Genomic DNA, 25,490 nt, shown 5'->3' with positions numbered 1-25,490 from the left:
AGGTAATGAACATAAAACAGAAAAGGTTATAGTCCTCTTACTGGTTGCTCCTTTTGTTTGGAATGCCCTTTCAACTCTCTTTTATTATTCTACTCATATTTCAAGATTTAGATGATATCTTTTTCTTTTCCAACTTTTCAAGCCTAAACTGTGTGTCCTTGTGCTTTCTGTGACCACTCACATTATATAGACTTATCATTTATTGTAACTTCTTGTTTACTTGTCTGCATTCTCCATTATACTCCTACTAGAGGCCCGGTGCACAAAAATTTGTGCACTCGGGGGGGAGAGGGGGGTCCCTCAGCCAAGCCCGTGCCCTCTCGCAGTCTGGGACCCCTCGGGAGATAATGACCTGCTGGCTTAGGCCCACTCCCGGGTGGCAGAGGGCAGGACCAATCCCTAGGTGCAGCCCCTGGTCGGGCTCAGAGCAGGGCCGATTGGAGAGTTGGGGCGCCGCCCCCTGTCATGCACAGAGCAGGGCGATCGGGAGGTTGTGATGCCACCCTCAGTCATGCTCAGGGTAGGGCCGATTGGGGGGTTGGGGCACCGTCCCCTGTCACACTCAAGGCAGGGCCGATGGGGAGGTTGCGGCGCCACCCCGTCACGCACAGAGCAAGGCCCATCAGGGGGTTGGGGCACTGCCCCCTGTCACTCACAGAGCAGGGCCCATCAGGGGGGTTGGGGCTCTGTACCCTGTCACGCACAGAGCAGGGCCAATCAGGGGGTTGGGGCGCTGCCCTCTATCACCCACAGAGCAGGGCCCATCAGGGGGTTGGGGCACCGCCCTCTATCACCCACAGAGCAGGGCCGATCAGGGGGATGGGGCGCCACCACTCTCACACTCAAGGCAGGGCCGATATGGAGGTTATGGCTCTACCCCGTCACACACAGAGCAGGGCCCGTGGGGGGGGGGGGGGGAGTTGGGGGCCGTATCCTGTCACACACAGAGCAGGGCTGATCAGGGGGTTGGGGCGCCACACCCTGTCACACACAGAGCCGCAGGGCGATCAGGGGGTTGGGGAGCTCCCCCCATCAGGCACAGAGCAGGGCTGATCAGGGGGCTGGGGCACCTTCCCCTGTCACGAACAGAGCAGGGCGGATAGGGAGGTAGTGGCCCCGCCCCCTGTCACACACAGAGCCGCAGGGCGATCAGGGGGTTTGGGCGCTGCCCCCTGTCACGCTGATTCTGGTGCCGGGAGCCCTCGCGGCTCCGCTGATCCTGGTGCTGGGAGGCATATTACCCTTTTACTATATAGGGTAGAGGCCTGGTGCACGGGTGGGTGCCGGCTGGTTTGCCCTGAAGGGTGTCCTGGATCAGGGTGGGGGTCCCCACTGGGGTGCCTGGCCAGCCTGGGTGAGGGGATGATGGCTGTTTGCAGCTGGTCACACACCCTTCAGGGTGGGGGTCCCCACTGGGGTGCCTGGCCAGTCTGGGTGAGGAGCTGAGGGCTGTTTTCTGGCTGGGGGTGACTGAAGTTCCCAACCGCTCCTTTTTTTCTTTTTTCTTTTTTTATTCTGGGCCAGCTTTAGCTTTGAGGCTTGGCTCCAGCTCTTAGGCCTCTGCTGCTGAAAGTAGGTTTCTGGCCTTTGCTTACAATGTTGCGATCCTGCTGGCTGAAGCCCGGCGGACTAAAGCTGGTTTCTGGGGTTTTGTTTAGCTTCTATATTTGTTACAATGTTTCTTAAACTGCAAGCTCAGAGGCCGGCAAGGCAGGCGGAAACGTTGGAGTCCTCCGTCACTGAAGCAAGCAAGCCTCATGTTAGTTTCAAGCTGTCTGGCTGCCGGACGCCATCTTGGCTGGCAGTTAATTTGCATATTGCCCTGATTAGCCAATGGGAAGGGTAGCGGTCATACGCCAATTACCATGTTTCTCTTTTATTAGATAGGATAAGGCAGGGCTATATCTTATCTGTCATTGTGTTTCCAGTGCCTCGTACAGCACCTGACACATGGTAGGGTTACCATTTCAGGATTCTTGAATGCAAACAACAGAAATCAACTCTGGTTAACTGAAGCAAAAGAAAAGGAGTTTATTGGAAGGATATTAGCTTTCAGAAATGATTGGAAGACTCTGAGAACAAATAGGAAACAAACCAACCAGCCATCCTCAGTGCTAGACCATTGTCAAAGTTATGCCACGGAAATATCCTTTTCCTATTCAAGATATCATTGCTCTTCTGCAGGACATTGGATGCCATTGATGGAACACTGCCATGGGTGCTGTATGTCACTGTTCTAAAATGAATGTTAAACTGTCTTTTCAACTTTAACTTTAGACTCAAATTCTGCATGAAAGCATCTAATTGACTAATCTATGTACTTGGTCCCTAAATAGAGAAGCAAGCATATGGTCTTTTTGGCTTTCATGGTTGACTCTAAGGTCCACCATCCTTCCAGAATACATATAGTGGCATGTGTTAGTATTAAAAAAAAAAAGACATAGGTACTTTTCAAAAAACTTTTGATAAATAATTATTAGATGAATGAGAAAATCAAGAGTCATAATTTCTGTCTTTAATTCTTTACATTATCAAGCATAGAAGTTAATATGGTGCCACTTCTGTAATCTAAAACAAAATCAATTCCAAACCATAAAATAAGCAAAAGATAAGCAAAATCAGCAAAGTTCTGATTTTTAAAAGGATACCTCCTTGTTAAATTTTAAAAAATTATTTGAGTTAAATTTAAACTTCTGGTGCTCCTTTTTTTGCAATACCATAAGCACATGCTTGTTTAATTATCTGATATTCTTACACTGGATATAGCCAGGATTTGAACTTGGCCTAACTGATTTCAGAGCACCTAACTGCTATTTTTTATAGTCTTTATATAGTTGTATTCAATACTGACTTAATTTAAATAAAAACAACAAATTAATATCTTAGAGACCTCAGTCAGAGGAATGTTTTTGCTTGCAATGTTTTTTTAATATTTTAAAAATATATTTTATTGATTTTTTTACAGAGAGGAAGGAAGAGGGATAGAGAGTTAGAACCATCGATGAGAGAGAAACATCGATCAGCTGCCTCCTGCACACCCCCAACTGGGGATGTGCCCACAACCAAGGTATATGCCCTTGACCAGAATCGAACCTGGGACCTCTCAGTCCGAAGGCCGACACGAGTCTATCCACTGAGCCAAACAGGTCAGGCCTGCAATTTTTTTTTTTTTTCAAAACCATCTTACCCATCAAATATAAGGTTGTATTACAACCACTTTGGAACACAGGCATTATGTACCAGACATATAGGACATATACTCGATATCTTAATATATAGGATATATACTGTATATCCTAGCAGTTTTATTTGTAGGTATTTTTAAAAAATGTATTCACTAGTGCATCATGATGTGTACAATACTTTATACATGACTTTGACATTGGAAACCAAATTCTATTAACAATAGAGTGGATAAACAAAATTATGATATATTCTCAAAATGAAAAACTATACAGAAATGAAAATGAATAAACTGCTATGCATATGAGTATAACTAAATCTCAGAAAAATTGTAGAGTGAAAAAAGTTAGACCAAAAGAATATATATGAATCCTTCCATGTTCCATGTATATAAAGTTCAGAAACAGATAAAATTAATCTAATGTTAGAAGTCAAGATAGTGTTCTTTTGGGGAAGGTTGGAGGGAGATTGGGGACTTCCTGTTACTGGTAACATTCTATTTGTTCACCTGGGAGGTTTTTTATAATGGACTAGAAGCCTGATGCACGAAGATTTGTGCAAGAATAGGCCTTCCTTCCCCTGGCTGCCGGCACCGGCTTCCCTCCAGCACCTGGGACCCAGGCCTTCGCTCTGGCCGCCGTGTCTGCTTTTACTCCAGCTGGAGCCGCCTTCTGCCCTTCTGTGGCTCTCTCTACCCCCCACACCCCCACTTATAGCAGGCGTCTCGCCCATCCCCGACCGCTCTGCGCCTGCCTGCTTGCGCTGCCCAGAGGCCCAGAGCGGCCAGGGTGGCATGGAACACCTGTGTCGTCACCATGGCCACCGCGTCCTGGCCACCGCCATCCTTGTCACGCCAGTTTGCATATTCCCTCCTTATTGACTGTGAGCACTGCCATCTTTGTTGTGGAGTGATGGTTAATTAGCATATTCTGTCTTTATTAGATAGGATGGTGTGTTCACTTAATGAAAAATTCCTAGAGTTCACTTTTCTTTAAGTATGTTATACCTTAATTAAAAAGTAAAATAATAATAATAATCAGACTTGCATATGGATTACATAGCTTGGGGAACATGACTCAGCAAAATTCCTAAAGTTTTATGTAAAGTTTTATCTGAATATCTGTATGAGTATTTTAAGAGAGAGATGATCCATAGCACAGATCAGATTCTCAAAGCGGAGGGGGTGGGGGCGGTGCATGACCCAAAAAAGGTAAAGAACCACATTGTCAAGGCCTGTATATTCAGAAAAATTATTGCTAAACATTTTTTTATGGAAAGCTTGTTTTTACAGTGTAATATATTGTTGCCTGTGTAATCAGACTGTATGTTTTGGGTACCATCTCTCCATTTTCTTAAGGCTTTTGCTTTTACAGTCCTCTTGTTCTTCTTCATCCCCATTTTATTTCTCTGATGAATGTTAATTCCTTTTTTTTAAAGTCCTTTGTTGATACCACGTCTTCTACCAACCACTCCATTTCCCTCCCCTCTTCACATAAAAATTCCTACAGATTATGTATTATCCTTTCTTATCTTACATTCTCTCCTCAGCTCATTCCAGTTAGGCTTTCTTTCTTACTAACACTTTACAGAAATGGATTTTCTCAAAGTCACAGTGATTTGAGTTTTGCTAAAACCAGTGATTAAACATTTCTCTTTGGAAGGAACTTGGGTGAGAGCAACTCAGGCATAGAGAATTGATTTAATCATATTTCTTATTTCATGATACATTCTCATCGGCCTGTGTGGGGCCTTGCTTTAATTTTATTTTATCCTCCTTTATTCTCCATCCTCACTCCCATTTCCTTTCTCCAATAAGTATATACTTTAATGTGTTTAGCATATCATCCTGAAAACTATAGTGCTGTTTTGAATGTGTTTTTAATCTATATAAATGATATTTTGCTGTAGATTCTTTTGTTTCCTACTCATTAAAAACTAAATTTAAAAAAATCATATATATATATATTGTCCTAGCCGGTTTTGCTCAGTGGATAGAGTGTTGACCTGCAGGTCCCAGTTTGATTCTGGTCAAGGGCATGCACCTCGGCAGGGCCTGGCTGGGGCACGTGCGGGAGGCAACCAAGTGATGTGATGTGTCTCTTTCACATTGATGTTTCTCTCTGTCTCTCCCCCTCCATTTCACTCTCTCTAAAAATCAGTGGAAAAATATCCTCAGATGAGGATTAACTAAAAACAAATTATATATGTTGCTGTTTACATCTATTTCATTGTTTCTGACTGCTTCATGGTATCTGCCATATTTAAAAATTATTTATTTATGGATACATCAGTTTGTTTACTCATTCATTCAGCATATATTGACCTCGTACTATTTCCAGGCATTGTTGTAGGTGTTGGTTATATGGCAGTGACTAAAACAGAAAAATACCTACCCTCATTGAATTTCCAATCTTGTGAAGAGAGAGATAATCAATAAACGAATAAGTAGAACATGTAATATGTTAGTGAAAAGTAATAAGGTGAGAAAATTAAAACAAGGAAAGAGAGAATATGAGTGTTGGGTGTGGGAGGTTGTTGAAATTTTAAATAGGGCGGTCATGGAAAGCCTCACTGAGAAGGTGACTTTTTAGAAAGAAGGACTTGATGATGTAGCTGGCTGGGCTGGCATAAGGCAAGGCTATTTCAGGGAGACAGAGCAGGAACTATAAAAGGCCCCAAGACCGGAATTTGCTGGGATTGTTCAAGGATTAGTAAGAAGGCTAGCATGTTACCTCCAAGAGTGCTTTCTAAGAGTTCTTTTAATATGCTAAACTTTGTCTCTTACTATTTTTTATAAAATATTTTTATGATTTTAGATAGAGAGGAAGGGAGAGGGAGAGAGAAACATCAATCAGCTGCCTTCTGTGTGCCCCCAACTGGGGATCAAGCCCACAACCTGGGTGTGTGACCCAACTGGGAATGGAACAGGCAACCCTTATGGGATGACACTCAGTTGTGCCACACCAGCCAGGGCTTGTCTCTTAATTATATTAGGACTTATTTCTGCCATCTTATGTTTTCTTCTTACCCTAGACCAGGGGTGGGCAAACTTTTTGACTCGAGGGCCACAAGGGTTCTTTTTTTTTTTTTTTTAATATTTTATTGATTTTTTACAGAGAGGAAGGGAGAGAGATAGAGAGTTAGAGACATCAATGAGAGAGAAACATCGATCAGCTGCCTCCTGCACATCTCCTACTGGGGATGTGCCTGCAACCCAGTTACATGCCCTTGACCGGAATCGAACCCGGGACCTTTCAGTCCGCAGGCCGATGCTCTATCCACTGAGCCAAACCGTTTTCGGCCACAATGGGTTCTTAAACTGGACCGGAGGGCCGGAACCAAAGCATGGATGGAGTGTTTGTGTGAACTGATATAAATTCAAAGTAAACATCATTACATAAAAGGGTATGGCCTTTTTTTTTTTTTTTTTAGTTTTATTCATTTCCAACAGGCCGGATCCGGCCTGCGGGCCGTAGTTTGCCCACGGCTACCCTAGACTCTTTTCCTTTCTTTCTCTTTTACTATTTTCTAAAGATAAATAAAAACGTTGGTGTCAGTTTGAAAGTTACATATTCTTCTAATGGTTACCCTTTACTTAGTCATACTTGTATTTATATTTATTTTTGTCGGTCAATTTATTAAGTTTATTGATTATCTGTATCTTCTGCCTGAACAAGACATGTATCTTAGTAGGCTCTCACAGTCCTCCATTCTTCCCACCTCTCTGTCCACAGCATGTTAGGTTTCTCTAGCCTTTTGATCTTCAGGATTATTATGGATATACTTTCCTTTTTTTTCTTCTTCTTTACTTTCTTCCCTTGACTTCCATTGTTTACTTAGCAACATTGAACCTTGAAGTTATTTACTCACCCTTTCTTGCCATATTTTAGTGTCCCCTAGATTTGTTTATCTTCCTATTACAATACTAGAGGCCCAGTGCACGAAATTAGTGCACAGGTAGGGTCCCTAGTGGGTGCTGGGTGCTGGCCTGGGCCTCCCTTCCTGCAGTTGGCTGGCCAGCCAGCCCCACCCCCTGGTTGAACTCCCGGTAGAACTCCCAGTGAAGGGGACAATTTGCATATTACATAGGATGTTCTCTCATAGTGTTTCACTCTAAAATTCTGAGTCTTTAGGGTTATAAAATTTAAGTGACCTTTAGACCAAAGTTTGCTTTTTTTGTTGTTTACATGTTTTCTTGGTAAACCATCCGAGTGCTTATATTTCTAATATCTTTATTTCACCCATGCATTTAAATGATGATTTAGATAGATGTATAAAGTTTCCTTTCTTTCAATATTTAAAAATATTACTCCATTATCTTCTTGCATCCAGTGTTAGTGATTAGAAGTCTAGAGTAAGATTTTTTTTTTTTGAGTGGGTAAACTACTTTTTATATCTAGGAATTTTTAGAATTTTTCACGTTGAGATGTTTTTAGGTGCTTAAGGTGCTTAGGTAGTTTTTCATACCTGTTATACCAAACTGACAAATCTTTAATTCTTGGTGATAATTTCTGAAGTATTTCTTCATCTCCATTTTTTTTTTTCATTACATTCTGAAAGTTCTATTAATTAGATATTGACTCTAATTTTCCTAGCCTTCATATTAGGGGAGGGTTCAGAGCTAATTCTTTTATTATTTTTCCTTTTAAATGTGCTTTGTTTTCTAGAGCAGTCTTAGATTCACAGAAAAATTGAGCAGAAAGTACAGTGAGTTCTCATATACTAGTGGCCCGGTGCATGGATTCGTGCACATTAAAAAGAAATTAATTAGAAGGTGGCCGGCAGAGCGGGACTGGGCGAGTTGAGCCTGACACACCCTGGAGCCAACCTCCCTCAGTCCCTCCCCAGCCGGCTGCACCTGGAGCAGCACCGCGGCTTGAAGGGCATCTGCGGAGTGAGCAGAGTCCCTCCAGCAGGTGGGGTTCCTTGGCCTGGCCTGCAGGGATCAGGCCGAAACCAGCAGTTTGACATCCTCCGAGGGGTCCTGGAGTGCGCGAGGGCATTCTGCAAAGTTGCCGTTGCTTGGAGGCTCCTGTGTTGAGCGTCTGCGCCCTGGTGGTGAGTGAGCGTCATACCTACCAGCCGGTCAGCCAGTCGGCCGGTTGCTTAGCCTTGCTGCCCCCACACAGACACAGCTTCCCTCACAATCAACATCCACAACAGAGTGTTACATTTGCTACAGTCAGTGAACCTACACTGAAACATCATTGTCACCCAAAGTTCATAGTTTCTATTAGAGCTCACTCTGTGTTGTACATTCTGTGTGTTTTGACAAGTATGGAAAAACATATATCCACCATAATACAGTATTATACAGAGTAGTTACACTGCCTGAAAAATGGTTTTGCGTGCATCCTATTTATCCCTCCTCCCTAACCACTGGCAGTCCTTAATCTTTTTACTGTCTCCATAGTTTTGCCTTTTCCAGAATGCCATATAGTTGGAATCAAACATTTGTTGATGATAGTCCTATATTAGATATGTATTTTTCAAATATTTTCTCCCAGTCTGTGGGTTGCCTTCTCACTCTCTTAAGCCTCCATATTTTAATACTTTTATAATATACTAGAGGCCCGGTGCACAGATTCGTGCACCAGTGGGATCCCTCAGCCTGGCCTGCGCCCTCTCGCAATCCAGGACCCCTTGGGGGATGTTGGACTGCCAGTTTCAGACCAGTCCCCGATCCCCACAGGCCAGGCCGAAACTGGCAGTTCGACATCCCCTGAGGGATGTAGTTGTGTGTGAAGCAGTAGGCGGCTGAGGAGGAGCCCGCGCCACTCTGCTTATCCCAGCCCCACTCTGCCTGCAGCCATCACTGCTCAGTAAGCTCGCTGAGTGGCGCTCCCGCTGTGGGAGCACACTGACCACCAGGGGGCAGCTCTTGAGTTGAGTGTCTGCCCCTTGGTGGTCAGTGCAGTCATAGCGACTGGTCGACTGGTTGTTTGGTTGTTCAGTCACTTAGGCTTTTATATATAGAGAGAGATTTACAGCTTTTTTAAAAAAATATTTTTATTGATTTCAGAGAGGAAGGGAGAGAGAGATAGAAATATCAATGATGAGAGAGAATCATTGATTGGTTGCCTCCTTCACGCCCTCCTCTGTGGATTGAGCCCATACCCCAAATGTGCCCTGACTGAGAATCGAACCGTGAGCTCCTTGTTCATAGTTGACGCTCAACCACTGACCCACACCAGCTGAGCTATTTTCAGCTTTTTTTTCTTTTAATCTTTATTGTTGAAAGTATTACATAGGTCAGTGATGGCGAACCTTTTGAGCTCGGCTTGTCAGCATTTTGAAAAACCCTAACTTAACTCTGGTGCCATGTCGCATATAGAAATTTTTTGATATTTGCAACCATAGTAAAACAAAGACTTATATTTTTTATATTTATTTTATGTATTTAAATGCCATTTAACAAAGAAAAATCAACCAAAAAAAAATGAGTTCACGTGTCACCTCTGACACGCGTGTCATAAGTTTGCCATCACTGACATAGGTCCTCCTTTTTCCCCCCATTAACCTATTCCAGCCCGCTCCTGTCCTCCCTTCCCCCTTCTCCCCAGGGCCTCATTACCCCATTGTCTGTGTCCACGGGTTATGCATATATGCATACAAGTTCATTGGTTGATCTCACCCTCCCCTGCCTTCCCTCTGAGGTTCAATAGTCTGTTCAGGCTTTTATGACTCTGGCTCTATTTTTGATCATCAGTTTATTTGGTTCATTAGATTCCACATATGAGTGAGATCATGTGATACTTATCTTTCTCTGACTGGCTTATTTTGCTCAGCATAATACTCTCCAGGTTCATCCATGCTGTTGCAAATGCTAAGACTTCTTTTTATTGCCGTGTAGTATTCCATGGTGTAAATGTACCATATTTTTTTTATCCACTCATCTGTTGATGGGCACTTGGGCTGTTTCCAAGTCTTAGCTATTGTAAATTGTGCTGCTATGAAAATAGGGGTGCATGTATTCTTTCTGATGAGTATTTCAGTTTCTTAGGATATATTCCTAGAAGTGGGATGACTGGGTCAAATGGGAGTTCCATTTTTAATTTCTTGAAGAAATGCCATACTCTTTTCCATAGTAGCTGCACCAGTCTGCATTCCCACCAGCAGTGTACGAGGGTTCCCTTTTCTCCACAACCTTGAAACACTTGTCATTGGTTGATTTGTTGATGATAGCCATTCTGACAGGTTTGAGGTGATATCTCATTGTTGTTTTGATTTGTTTCTCTCAGATGATTAGTGACTTTGAGCATTTTTTCATCTGTGTCTTGGCTTTCTATATGTTCACTTTGGAGAAGTGTCTATTTAGATCCTTTGCCCGTTTTTTTAATTGGATTGTTTGTCTTCCTTTTGTTAAGTTGTATTAGTTACCTATATATTTTGGAGATTAACCCCTTGTCAAATGTATCGTTGGCAAATATGTTCTCCCATGTAGTGGGGTCTCATGTTATTTTGATAATGGTTTCTTTTGCAGTGCAGAAGCCTTTTTTTTTTTTTTTTCATGTAGTCCCATTTGTTTATTTTCTCCTTAATTTCCATTGTCTTAGGACAGTGGTCGGCAAACTCATTAGTCAACAGAGCCAAATATCAACAGTACAACGATTGAAATTTCTTTTGAGAGCCAAATTTTTTAAACTTAAATTATATAGGTAGGTACATTGTTATTAACTTAATTAGGGTACTCCTAAGCTGGCCTTTGCTAAAAACGTCCTCAATCTGATTGAGCTACGTTCACTGAGGTCAACCCCTTCCAACTCTCCCATCCACACTCGTCTTGTATACTTGTTTCGTCTATCTCCTTTCCGAAAACCGACTTTTGTGCATGGGCCACGAAGTTTCAATAGCACTGTACCTGCGCACCTGCACGTGGTATTTTGGGGAAGAGCCACACTCAAGGGGCCAAAGAGCCGCATGTGGCTCACGAGCCGCGGTTTGTCGACCACTGTCCTAGGAGATGTATCGGTAAACATATTGCTACGAGAGAGGTGTGAGATTTGGTGTCTGTGGTTTCTTCTAGGACTTTTATGGTTTCACATCTTACATTTAAGTCTTTTGTCCATTTTGAGTTTATTCTTGTGTAAGGTGTAAGTTAGTGTATTTTCAGCTTCTTTATGCCTTCTTTTTAAAATTTTTTTTCTTTATTGATTAAGGTATTACATATGTGTCCTTACCAACCCATTGCCCTCTCACCCCCGCATTCATGCCCTCACCTCCTGGTGTCTATGTCCATTGGTTAGGCTTATATGCATCTTTATACCTTCTTAACATCTCATTCTGATCATCTACTCATTGATTTTATTTTTAATGGCATTCATTTTGTTATTTAACCTGTCTGATTTTAAAATTTTCAGTTATTTTTAACACCTAGTATCTCTAGTTGGTTCTTCATGATTCCTTATTATTTTTTTAGTGTTCTACTTAGTTTTCTGAGGATGTTTATTATGCTTATGTAAGAAATGTGTTCTGTTTGCTCTGGAATAGGTTGTTCTGTTCTTGGACCCTTTTTTGGGTTTTTTGTTCTTCTTACCTCTCCCTTGTACTTCTGCAGTGTTTATTTTTTCTTTCCTGGAGCCCATATTCCCTTGAGAATATCAACTATCTTGATTGATAATATAGGCAAAAATCCCAGATTCAAATTTATGCCGTTCCTGGTGAATTTTTAGAGTGCAAATGTGTGTGTGGCAGAGAAGTGGGTTTAGGTCTAAAGATGGAGATTTGCCAAAGAAATAGTTCTGTTTTGCTATCAGATATACAGATAGCGTTATCAAGTAGGTCTTTTGGATCTCAGTAGAGAGTCATGATTGGTGATAGAAATTCGAAAGTGAGCCGTAGTTAGTGGGATTAACATATTTTCTTGGGACTATGAAGAAAGGCAAGATCCTGGAGGTTGATTTGAATGCTAAAAGTAGGTTAAGGTGGTTTAAAGAATAGAAGTTATTATCTAGGGCTGGTCCTGGCCATCAGAAGGTTTAGAAAGAGCAATGTGTCATCTAGCTTCACTAAGCTGATCTGATCCTTGTCAATTCTGGGTCATTGTTTCAGGCTTCTGTGGAATAGTCTACATGGTATAGTAGCAAGAGATCTGGAATAAGGAGTTTTAGGCCCTGCTCTTCTACAGATGAACTGTGCTATTTTGGGCAAGTCAAATTTGCCTTTCCACACTTGAATTTACTCAGCAACAAAATGATGAGATTGAACCAAAATATTGTTTTAAATGTGTTTTTATTGATTTTCAGAGAGAGAGGAAGGTGGAGAGAAAGATCAATGCAAGAAACATTAATTGGTTGCCTCCTGCACGCCCTCCCCCTCTCCCGATTGAGTCCACAACCCTCTGGTGCATGGGATGATGCTCAACCAAATGAGCCACACTGTCCAGAACCCAAAAGATTGTTATGGTCCTTTTCTACTCTAATTCTGTGATCCTTTAAAGAAAGTACAGTTATAAATAACCTAGACCAACAGTTTGATTTTTAAAATACATTTATTTTATTGATGATATTAAATTTTAAGATATATATGTTTGTATTGATTTCAGAGAGGAAGTGAGAGGGGGACAGAGAGAAACATCAATGATGAGAGAGAATCATTGATCAGCTGCCTCCTGCATGCTCCGCACTGGGGATCTGAGCCTGCAACCCAGGCATGTGCCCTGACTAGGAATTGAACCATGACCTCCTGGTTCATAGGTTGAGCTCAACCACTGAGCCACACTGGCTGGGCTATTTTCTTGATGACATTATCAAGATAGAATAAGTTGTTGATAAGAATACAATTAGTTTTAAGTAATTGATAGATTATTTTTCAGAAAAATTGTTCTATTTCACAGTGCCATTATTTTTCAAGTGTGCTTGTTTTTCTTATCACCATCAACTAGATTTTATTCATATTTGTTAATTTACTAGGTATGATGTAGTACCTCAAAGTTTATTTGTTTTTATTTTTTAAATATGTTTTTATTGATTTTAGAGAAAGAGGAAAGGAGAGAGAGAGAGAGAGACATCGACGAACATCAATTTGCTGCCTCTTGCACGTCCCCTATTGGGGATCAGGCTGCAACCCATGCATGTGCCCTGACCAAGAATTGAACCAGAGTCCTGATGGATGGGTTGATGCTCAACCACTGGGCAACATCAACTGGGATCAAAGTTTATTTTTAAAAATTATTTGCAAGACTAACAATTCTTCCAAGCATGTTAATATTTGGATTTCTTGTGTTTGTAGTCTTTGTTCATCTAGTAAGTCCTACATGTCAAAAAATTTTATCAGTAATTATTAACTGTGACAATAACAACTTTCAAATTTGTTTTCAATTATTAATTCTCAAAGTCCTTTTCAGTTGCTTATTAGCAAGTAAATTTGTTATATGTTACAGTTCATAGGCAAAAGTGAAAAGGGATTTTTTAAAAGGCTTAAAGTACCTTTAAATAGGTGATGAGATTAAGAAATTAAAATGTTAAGCATTAATCCAATAACAGCACTATAAATCTTATATATCTACTTTTCAAGAAAGGTGATATTTTTAATCAGTGGCTCTCGTTTTTATTATATAGTTGTATAACTGAATTTTAGATTACTTATCTTATGTAAATGTTTTTAATCACCCCAATGAATATTATTTCAAGTTCCTTGTGTATGTGTGACTGAAATACTGAAGAAAAACCAGATATGGTGTGTTTGAGAGAAACTTTTGGGAAGATTCCAGTGGAGGCAACAATTCATTTTAGATACCAGCTAACAAATGTTTATGATAATTCAAAGAGGAAGTAAGAACTTTGCGATATGGAAGTGGTATGCATATGGGAAATTAAGTAAAAAAATAATGGTGAAAGAGACATTTAAAACCAGACTTCCCTTTTTAAAAAAAATAGATTTTATTGATTTTTTACATAGAGGAAGGGAGAGGGATAGAGAGTTAGAAACATCGATGAGAGAGAAACATTGATCAGCTGCCTCCTGCACACTCCCTACTGGGGATGTGCCCGCAACCAAGGTACATGCCCTTGACCCGAATCGAACCTGGGACCCTTGAGTCCGCAGGCTGACGCTCTATCCACTGAGCCAAACCGGTAGGACAAACAGACTTCCCTTTTACTCTAGACTGGTAAGCACCATATGTTTGCATTTCATACTCAGTGCTGAATATGAACAGATTTTCAGTACAAGATTGGTAATTGATATTTGTTGTTACTGTTAGTTTATAGTGAATCTGATTGGACTGTAGTAATGGTAAATCTCATCGTTTCTTTATTTATTTATTTTTTTTATATAATAATTTAAGTGCTGGGGTCCAACCCCAGCAGGTCCAGGGGTCCCCAAAGGTGTGGACGGAGTCGGCGAAGAAGGAATGACACGGAGACAGCATTCAGTTGATCAGCAGCCTAGCCTGGATCTCTAGCCAAGTTCTGGTTAGGATCTCCAGCGAAGTTCTGGTCAGGATCTCCAGGCAGGTTCTGTGTCCATGTTCTCTTGCTAGGTTCTCCAGTCAGGTTCTCCAGGTTCTCCAGCCAGGTTCTGTAGCCAGGTTCTAGTCAGGTTCTCTTGCCATGTTCTATCCAGGTTCTGTAGCCAGGTTCTGTCTCTAGGATCTTCAGCCAGGTTCTCTTGCTAGGTTCTGTCTCTAGGTTCTGTTGCCAGTTTCTGTCCAGGATCTTTTGCCATGTTCTGTCTCTAGGTTCTGTCTCTAGGTTCTGTCTCCAGTTTCTGTCCAGGATCTTTCGCCATGTTCTCTCCAGCAAAGTTCTTCTGTCTCTAGGTTCTGTGTAGGTTCTGTGTCTAGGTTCTGTCCTCTAAGTTCTGTCTCCGTTTCTTTATTTTAAATTATGTAGTAAATAGCATTAAAAATTATCCAGATACCATTTCCTCATTCCCATTTAATCATTTCTCACTTTTCCCATTTCTGCACTATTTCTTACTTTTATATTAAACCCCACCCCAATCTTTTATATTCCTTTTCTTACTATATCTCTTTGTTCAACTTTCTTCCTTTTCTACTTTACTCTTTTGTCTTATTTTTGGTCAACCATTCTTTTTCTTACCTGTTAATTGCCCCACTCTCTTCAGCCAATTTAACTTCTCCCACTTACCTGTTAATATTTGTCCATCAAAGTCCATGTTAACTAATTAATACAAAGGTCTCCCCAGGAAATTGCTTTCTTTCCTTCCATTCTTTTTTTAAAAAATATGTTTTTATTGATTCTAGAGAGATGGGAAGGGAGATGAGATTGCTTCTCAGCCTTTTGGCTAAGATCAAGTGTAGAAACATCGATATCGATGAGAGAGAAACACCCATCAGCTGCCTCCTGCATGCCCCTCACTGGGGACTGAGCCCGCAACCTGGGTATGTGCCCTGACTGGGAATCAAATCTGTGCCCTCTAGATTCCTGGTCGACACTCAACCACTGAGCACCCCCAGCTGGGCTCTTCTCTTCCATTCTTGAATTGAAGTATTTACATAGTAGAACTCCAAATCAAATGATGAGAGTTAAATTATAAATTAATGTATTTCATCTAAGGCAAGATGTTTAACTTATATGCCTCAATTTCTTCCATTTTAAAAGGAATTGAAACTAAATCTCCATGTATCCTTCTAGCTCTAAAATCCTATGATTCTGTGGTGTTTTAACTTTCCCATTTTTTCTACTGTACTGGCCTTTTTCGTTTAATAAATATCTACACACCTACCATGAGTTTTTAACTGCTGTAATTTATGTGTCAGAATCAAAAGAAACAAAAGACAGAGTTCCTGCCTTTCCATTGTTTACAGTCAGCCTGGAGAGACAAGAGGTATCTACCTGTATGTTAACACTGTGTGTTATTTCCAGTTTGTTCCTGTTCAGATCCATATTTTCAAGGGAAAACCAGCTACTGTAGCTCCAACCTGACTTCTCCATGAGCAGCAGGATTACCCGTGAACACAGTAAAAGACTTCTTTTTTGTTCTTATGCATATAGGAGTCTCCATTGTAGTTGTTTTGTAGCATTATTTTATGTTGTTCACTTGATCTAGTCTAAAATTTGACCATAATAGAAAAGTTTATCTCAGAACTAAGGAGATTGATCTTCATTGTGATTTAGTAGATGATCATTGTCTGTCCTTATCTTTTATGTATATACATATGTCTGTGCACTTATATGTTTGTATAATCATGTTCAAATATAATATTCCAGATGTCTGAGTAAATGTGACTAACAAGTCTTTCCTCACCACATATACTTTTTTCTTTGGTTTCTGTACCTATTTTGTAAGGGTGCATTGCTTTTGGAGACATCTTTTCCTTTGTAGACTGTATGTGTTCTCTAGTTTAAAAAAATACACACACACATACATATATACATACATATCACTCCACAGGGATTAGGGACAGTAATGGCAAGTGGACAAGACTTATAAAATGTCAACATTAGGGATCCTTGTGATGGAACTGTTTTGTATCTTTGCTTTGGTGATGCATACATGAAGCTATTCATGTAACAAAATTATAGAGAACTAAATATACAAACACACAAATGCAAGTAAAACTGGTGAAATCAAAATAAGATAGGTAAATTGCATGAATACAATAAAAACATATTTAAGCATAAATATAAATTTAGTAAATTTGTAGGGTACAAAATCAATATGCAGAGATCTATTGTGTTCCTGTATAATAGTAAGAAACTATCTGAAAGAGAAATTAAGAAAACCATCTCATTTACAATTGCATCAAAAAGAATAAAATACTGAAAAATAAATTTAACAAAGGAGGTGAAAGACCTGTACACTGAAAACTGTAAGACAATGATGAAAGAAATCGAAGAAGACACAAATAAGTGGAAAGATAGTCCATGCTTATGGGTTGGAAAAAATCGATATTCTTAAAATGACCATACTACCCAAAGCAATATATAGATTCACTGCAATCCCAATCAAAATTCTGGTGACATTTTACACAGAAATGTAACAATCCTAAAATTTGTATGGCACCACAAAAGATCACGAACAGCCAAAATGATCTTGAGAAAGAATAACAAAGCTGGAGGCATTTTACACCCTGGTTTCAAACTGTATTACAAAGCTAGAGTAAACAAAACAATATGCTATTGACATTTAAAAAAAAAACAGACTCATGCACAAAAAAACAGGTGCAAAGATCAATGGAACAGAATAAAGAGCCCAGAAATAAACATGTATATATGGTCAATTAATTTATGAAAAAGAGGACAAGAATATACAGGAGGGAAAGAATGGTCTCTTCAATAAATAGTGTTGGGCACACTGGCCAGCCACATGCAAAAAAGTGAAATTGGAGCACTGTCTTACATCATACACAGAAATTAACTCAGTGGATTAAAGACTTGAATGTAAGATCTGAAACCATAAATTTTCTGGAAAAAAACATAGGCAGTAATAAGTTATTTGACAGGATGTCCTAGCAGTGATTTTTTGGGTTTACACCAAAACAAAGGCAACAAAGCAAAAATAAATAAGTGGGACTGCATCAGAGTAAAAAGCTCCTGCACCGCAAAAGAAACTATCAACAAAATGAAAAGGCCCCGTACTGAATTGAAGAAAATATTTGCAAAGTATATAACTCCCAAGGGGTTAATATGCAAAAAGTGTAACGAATTCATACAACTCAAAAAATCCCAGAGTTAAAATGGACATAGGACCTTAATAGACATTCTTTTAAAGAAGAGTATAGATGGACAATAGGTATCTGAAAAGGTGCTCAACATGACTAATTATCGAAGAAATGCAAACCAAAACCACAATGAGGTATCACCTCACACCTATTGGAATGGCCCTTATCAAAAAGATAAGAAATAACTGTTGGCAAGGATGTGGAAAAAAGCGAACCCTTGTGCACTGTTGATGGGAATGTACTGGTAAATTGGTGTAGCCACGATGGAAAACAGTATGGAGGTTCCTTGAAACATTATTTATAAGACTACTGTATGATCCAGCAATTCCACTTCTGGGTATTTGTCCAAAGAAAATGAAAACACTAATTCGAAAAGATATTTGCACCCTCAAGTTCATTTGCAGCATTATGTACAATAGCTAAGATATAAAAACAATGTGTCTATTGATGGATGGATGGATAAAGAAAATGTGTGTATACTTTATATTTTGTCCCCCCAAAATGTATACACACTTTAACAGCTGATAGCTCAATTTTGAAAATGAAATGTATTTCAGTAAACACTGCCTTTATGATTATTCAAAATGGGTGTATACATTTTGGGGGGACACCCTGTGTGTGTGTACACATATATATATATCACATTTTCTTTATATGTTTATATGTGAAATATTCAGCTATAAAAAAGAAGGAAATCTTGCATTTTGCAACAAGATGGATAGAACTTGAGGACATTATGCTAAGTGAAACAAGTCAGAGAAATTAATGATTCTCATCATCGATGTTTCTATCTCCCTCTTCCTTCCTCTCTGAAATCAATAAAAAAATATATTTTTAAAAATGCCCAGCTGTCATGGCTCAGTGGAATACCGTATGATTTAATTTATATGTGGAATGTAAAAAATAAAACACAAGTTCATAGATGCAAAGAACAGGTTGGTGGTTGTTAGAAGTAGGAGATGAGGAGTGGGAGAAAAATGGGTGAAGGGAGTCATAGGTACAAACTTCAGTTATGAAATAAATAAGTCATGAGAGTGTAATGTACAGCATGGTGACTATAGTTGATAATACTGTATTGCATAAATGACAGTAGCTAAGAGAGTTGATCTTAAAAGTTCACATCATACAAAAATTTTTTAATTTCATAATTATGGTGATGAATGTTAACTATATTCTGGTGATCATTTCACAATATATACAAATATCAAATCACTATGTTGTACACCTGAAACTAATATATGTTTAAAAAGCAATTTAAAGGAGTCTGTGCTGAAAGATAATTTAGCATATGTAGCTTTAGGAAGTACACTGATACATTCCATTCCATTTACATCAAAGGATGATCTACAAAATAGATTTTACCCATTTTTTTATTCCAAGTTTTCTTATGTATGTGTGGAAGGTAGAGCAATAGTTGTGATGTGTTGTCTTAATTAGAAGAACTTTGCAAACACTGAAGTGATGCTGGTTTTATATGTCTCATTTTCATAATAGAAAATCTATTCTAATAATGGGTCAGTTTTTTCATACAATTTATGAAATCAAACTAAAGGTTGTGGAAGTTTATTTCGTCAAAGGTGAAATATTTGATATTGTAAACGCTGCTGTAAATTTAAAATTATCAACATTGAAGACAATCATTTGTTTTTTGATTAATAAAATATTAAGTTTAGTGGATCATTGTTTATGGTTAAAAATGTTCTTACTATATTAAGAAAATCATGTAGCAGAAAATGTACTTGGAATTTATTATAGCATTCTCATAATACATAATTGCAGCTAAATAAGCCTGATAGTCTATGAATAAACCAGGAGCTATAATTTTCAAAAGTTAAAAGTATTTTTATATACATAGAGTATTTCAGCTGGAAAATTTTTGTGTTTATCTGATGTTGAATTTAAGAAATGTTTCAGCAGGTCACTATTTAATATATATGCCACTCTATCTTTACTGACTGGAATTTTTCAGTGAGTCTGAGGTAGAATGCTGTCCTGGTTTTGTTTGTTTGTTTATTTTGTTTTGTTAATCCTCACCTGAGGATATTTTTTCCATTGATTTTTCGAGAGAGTGGAAGAGAGAGGGAAAGACAGAGAGAAACATCATTGTGAGAGAAACACATTGATTGGTTACCTCCTGCATGAGCCCTGACCAGGGCCCCGGGCGGGGAGGATCCTGCAACCAAGGTACATGCCCTTGACCAGAATCGAACCCAGGACCTTTTGGTTCATAGGCCGACACTCTATCCACTGAGCCAAAATGGCTAGGGCTAGTTTTTAAAACATATATCCATTATGACCAGATTTAGCATTACAAAATGTAACAAGATTATATTTAGCATAATTTCTCATTCATTCTTTTCACCCATTCCATTCCAAGGCATTTTATCAAATCTTGACTCAAATAATTTTGGCCCTTTCCACCCTTCTCTTCTACTTTTCAAAGACAAACCAAATTAGGTAAATCTGGTGTCTGTTGCTGCTGCTGTTTCTTTGTCATCTATTTATATAAAAGCCTAATATGCAAATTGTCCCCTCAGGAGTCCTACCGGGAGACCCGGGGTTCAATCGCTCACTATGACGTGCACTGACCACCAGGGGGCGGCACAGAATGAAGGAAGGCCCCAGCCAGTAGCCGGGAAAGGGAGGCCCCAATTGCTGGTCAGGCCTAAGGACCCAATCCATGCATGAATTTTGTGCACTGAGCTTCTAGTTAGTAGATAATCCACATTGGTGAAAGCTATGGTTTCTTCCTCTTGATGTAATTGTGATTACTGCATTTCAACTTGCTCTCCTGAAAAAGCTTTTGACTCTTACTGAAACTCCTGCCTGTGCAAGTCTTCAGCATTATGAAGCTAACCCACATAATTTGTACAATGTAGTTGGATTGGTTATACCCTAAGACTTTGTCAGTGGCATCATCTTTCCATTTGGTATTTAAAATTACTCGTAACTACAACTTACTAAATTATTCAACTTTGAAGAAAATATGATAATGGCATATTGAATACCATAATACAATATCATTTATTGTCTTGGATAGAAGTCCTGGGTTCCTTGATGAGATCTCAACCATGTTAAGGATTTGATAAAACAGATTTGATTTTAGTATAAGTATTTAAAGAATTTGTAATAAAGGGAAAATACTTGAGGGTGTTGACTTCTTTTGTATATGGAAGTTATTTGAGTTTATATTTAATTTTCATAAATGTGTATATTTTTCCTGTGGGAATGGGGTACTATATATAATGCCCCAGAAGTGGTATGTTTTTCTCACATTGCTTCTGTATATTTACTCATTATGTCATTTATTTTATTTTCTGTTTTTGTTCCCATTATCTGCTCTGTGTGTGTCTATTTTTGACTGAAATGTGTTTTCTGAAAGAGCTAGTGTTTGAAAATTACTTATTGGCTCTTAACCATATGAAAACAATATATGCAAGCATTTTGTTTGAAAATTATCATTGTTAACAGAACTTTAAGACATTGTAGGGGGATATATTTGATTGGAATTAATTTAAGCTCAATTCTTGTTCTTTTCAATACAGTATTTCTCAAACTCTGAGGCTTGCAGAATTCACAAATTGAGATCTGGCATCATTTTCAGAGAAAGACCTTCGTAATGTGTAAGTAGTTTTTGTTTTTTATTTTGATTTATTTCTATTAGCTGTTTTCTGTATTAAAACACTGAAAGTTTAATTTACCATATTTCTTAACCAGATTTTGGCACATATTCACCACATAATGATTATGAGTAACAAGTGACACAAAAGAACTTATTGAAAGATATGCCCTTGATCAGTATTAATGACCATTTATTAAAGATAGCAACCTCTTGCCCTGACCTGTTTGGCTCAGTGGATAGAGCGTCAACCTGCGGACTGAGGGGTCCCAGGTTTGATTCCGGTCAAGGGCATGTACCTTGGTTGCGGGCACATCCCCAGTAAGGAGTGTGCAGGAGGCAGCTGAATTGATGTTTCTCATCAATGTTTCTAACTCTCTATCCCTCTCCCTTCCTCTCTGTAAAAAAATCAATAAAATATATTTAAAAAAAAAAAAAAAGATAGCAACCTCAAATGTAAAGAACACTGGATTAAGGGACTTGAGTTCTTGTCCAGGTTGCCACTTACTAGATAGGTATCCTTAAGTAAGCCACCTTTTGTGCTTCCGTTTCTTTGGCTATGAAATGAAGGCTTAGACTATGACTAATAATAAATTTCCTTTCCCTCTAAATGTCTATTATTCCTATCTTCACTATTTTTTTTTCCAATAAATCAGGGATTGCTACTCTTTAATAAGGGTGCTGTCAAATTACAGTTATGTTTTGATTTTTGTTGTTGGTTTTTGCTTGGGAATTGGTATTGAAAGGGGAGGTATTTCCAAAGTAGATCTTGGAGACAAGTACGCCTCCCTTGCTCAAGGAGTTTGCTCCATATAGTCCAACAATTTGGATTAATAAAACTTACTTTTAAAAAGTCAAGTTTGCCTTGTGTGGGTTTAACCTTTTCAAAAGAAAGTTAGCCTACTCATAAATATGATACACAAATAAGGTTTCTTTCCTTTCAAAATTTCCAGAGCATGCTGATGCTGAAGGAGTGCCAGTTTTCGAGGAGATGGGGAAAAGGGACAGTACAATAAGGATCATCATGTTTGTGCATATGGAACTTTGGGGAGAAAATGGTAGAGAAACTTTGGGCATAGTGGAGGCACACGCTTGGAATCTGGAAGGGGGATAGGAGAAAAGATAGTTGGAGGTAAATAAAAGTATAGAAAGAGATGTGGAAAAGTAGAACTACATAAGAAATGCCTTGAAGGCAGAGGCTATTGCTTTAATCAGTATCATCACTGGCTCCTAGAATAGTGTTAGATCTTAGTATTTATGAAAAAATTATTGAATGAATGAATCAATTAATTCTTGAATAAATTTCTAATTTTGCCTAAGGTCCTGATGGTTTTAGTTTTTGGTTACTTGACTCAGATCATCTAGTTTATCTATATCTATCCTACATTTAACAACAACTGTAATATTTAAGGCAATTGAAATTCAGAATATTGATTCTGAATTATAGAAAAAGACATTATGTTTAAGTATAATATGCTTTAGAAGGATTACAAAGTGAACTGTTCATTCACTTAATAAATATTTTTAAACACCTATCTACCATACTTTGGGACTAGCTGGGAATGGAAGAATAGGGTGTTGGTTACAGTGTATACTATTTCTATTTGATGGAATATTATGTAGTCATTTAGTATAATTATAAATATTATAGCAGTTTAGAAGATGCTTATTAAATGAATAAAATATATAAATATTTGTATTCTATATTATAACTGTGCATGAGGATAAAAGGGATATTTTCTGTTCTCAAAAGAAACTAGGAAACATTGTCACTATAAGCCATATTTATTATTGTGTATGGGATTGCTTAATTTTTTTGCTCTTTTGTACAATTCATAAAGTTTAAATGAAAATCCACATACAGTTAAAATCTTTGAAAAATATCATGAACATATAGTGACTAGAAAGAGGAAATACTATAGTGCATTGGTCGGCAAACTGCGGCTCGCGAGCCACATGCGGCAGTGGTTGCAAACTGCGGCCCCTTGAGTGTGGCCACGAAGTTTCAGTCACACTGTATGTGCATGCCCACACGTGGTATTTTGTGGAAGAGCCACACTCAAGGGGCCACAGTTTGCCAACCACTGCTATAGTGTATTGTCAAAGAGGAAAAGAGCAAAACCACTTTTGAAGGACAGTAGATAGTTTGCCTTGGTTGGAAGAAAAATGAGAGATGAAGTTTAAAAAAGATGAGATTGGTGATCTCTAGTTTAATTTTGATAATGTAAGAAAAGATGAGCTGAATTATTACCTGTGGGATTATGTTTTAAAAAAAAAATAATTCTAGCTTATATAAGCGAACTGGAGTATGAAGTAGTTGAATTGGTCCATTGAGTTATAGATCATTTTATATGTATCTTGAATTTGTGAGTCTATACCAGGTATATTTGCTCACTTTGCCATTTCAGTAATAGTTTATAATTTGGTAAAACTTTTATGTACAGATTTTTTGTTTTTCAAAAATCTTTAAAATGTTACCTTTGATTTCCACTCTTGCCTTTTCTTATCCTTAAGATTAGTCTCAGTAGCAAATGCTTAACTATTCGGACCTAATGGAACTATATAAAAAATAAAAAAAGGATTTGAATTGATGGGGCAGAGATTGAAAGGAGGAAAACAAGTCTCCAATAGTTGCTGAATAGGTAAGAGCTTTCTTATAATGATTTCTTAATTTAATTCTGATGAACCTTTAAGGACTAGAGAGGACATCCTTGTTTGCTATTATCAAAGAAAATTGATTTAATTTTAAGTGAAATACTAGTTAAGCAGGTGTCTGAAATTTTAAGAAGATGCCTATAAACATTTTTATAAGCTAATTCTTTAAGTTATCTATATCATGTTGAACAAAGAAGAATTAAAAGCAATAATTGGTTAATGTGATGTTACGTATTATTACTTCAGCTTTAGTAAAGTTGTTTCAGGGTTTTATATTATTGTGAATACTTAGTGAACTGTTGGATTAAATATTTGTTTTGTGTGGCTCCCAGTTTCCAAAATGAACTTAAAGAAATTTACCTAAAAAAAAAAGAATGAAAAACACAAAATTATCTTCTAATTGTTTAACAGTTTTTGCTCTGATGTATTTAACTAAAAGTCCAACCGAGTTGTGTGTGTGACTAGGAATGCTTTCCTCAAATGCTCTTTCCAAGTCATTTCTGGTCACTTTTGTCACCGTAGGCATTGAGTCATACCTATTTAGTATTTTCCATAAAGATCATAAATTTCACATGCCAATGAAAGTCTCTTGCTTTAATAAAATTACTAGGAAATAATATTAATTATTCATTTCTATATTAAATATTTTTAGTATTTTCTTTAACTTATAATTTTTAACAATGTCTTCCCCCTAGCTTCTAAATCTCAAATTTACTCTAAAAACAGTTGATTTAAAATAAAAAGTAGAGGTGCATTTTCAGTACTGTAGACTTCCTGAATGAATGAAAAAGCATTTAGATCTTTTAAGAAGTCACCTGGAAATTCGCCAGCTATGTTCTTGGCATTACATACTTTGTCAATTGTGCCTTAAAATATTTTGCAGTTCTTTCTAACCACTCTCTACTGCCAACACCAACAACAACAAGGCAAGAGAACTGGAGTGATATAAAATTCACTTTTTTGTTAATAAATGTGTGAGAATTTTATCACCACTTTAAAATTAATTATTCTTATGTCTTAATGAAGAACAATAACTTGTTCCTTTTTAGTAGTTATTTACTGAATTCAATTATGAATGAGAACAAGTTACTAAAATTTGTGAGCAGGAAGATCTAACAAAAACAAATTTTTCATACAAATATCTGCTTATTAGTACAATAGCTATTTATTTTAATGGCTGAAATAGTAGCTTTCAAAAGACCTTATTAAATATGTATATATGTTTCCATGATAGTACTATTTCCATTCTCTTTCCCTTTTTTTGGCATAGCAAGACATAAAACTATTATACACAATATTGACTATATGCTTTATTTTAAATAACATGAAGTTGGAAAAAAGGAAAATATTTGAATCTCTTCATTTTGAAGAGAGGAAATTGCTCCACCAAAGTAATTTTTAAGA

At 38.1% G+C, this 25,490-nt stretch overlaps 1 protein-coding gene across 35 annotated transcripts in view; it reads left to right on the top strand.

Moving 5' to 3' along the window:
* The window catches only part of DENND4A (DENN domain containing 4A), a 106,724-nt gene that overhangs the window by 12,287 nt on the left and 68,947 nt on the right, over positions 1-25,490 (top strand). For 13 of the 35 annotated variants that reach the window (XM_036305320.1, XM_036305302.1, XM_036305292.1 and 10 more), the window contains exons 1-4: positions 14,587-14,639; positions 16,014-16,108; positions 21,358-21,435; positions 23,946-24,073. The gene's annotated coding sequence lies outside the window, so the exon portion shown is untranslated. Of the gene's footprint in view, positions 1-14,586; positions 14,640-15,951; positions 15,976-16,013; positions 16,109-20,214; positions 20,270-20,349; positions 20,522-21,357; positions 21,436-22,384; positions 22,564-23,945; positions 24,074-25,490 lie in introns of those variants that run through there. The other 22 variants (XM_036305144.1, XM_036305217.1, XM_036305215.1 and 19 more) reach the window with 22 other exon arrangements.

The sequence above is a fragment of the Myotis myotis genome, unplaced genomic scaffold, assembly GCF_014108235.1.
Source record: "Myotis myotis isolate mMyoMyo1 unplaced genomic scaffold, mMyoMyo1.p scaffold_m19_p_1, whole genome shotgun sequence".
Taxonomy (NCBI): Eukaryota; Metazoa; Chordata; class Mammalia; order Chiroptera; family Vespertilionidae; genus Myotis; species Myotis myotis.
The sequence above is the reverse complement of the archived record's forward strand: the minus strand, read 5'-3'. Positions and strand labels throughout refer to the sequence as shown.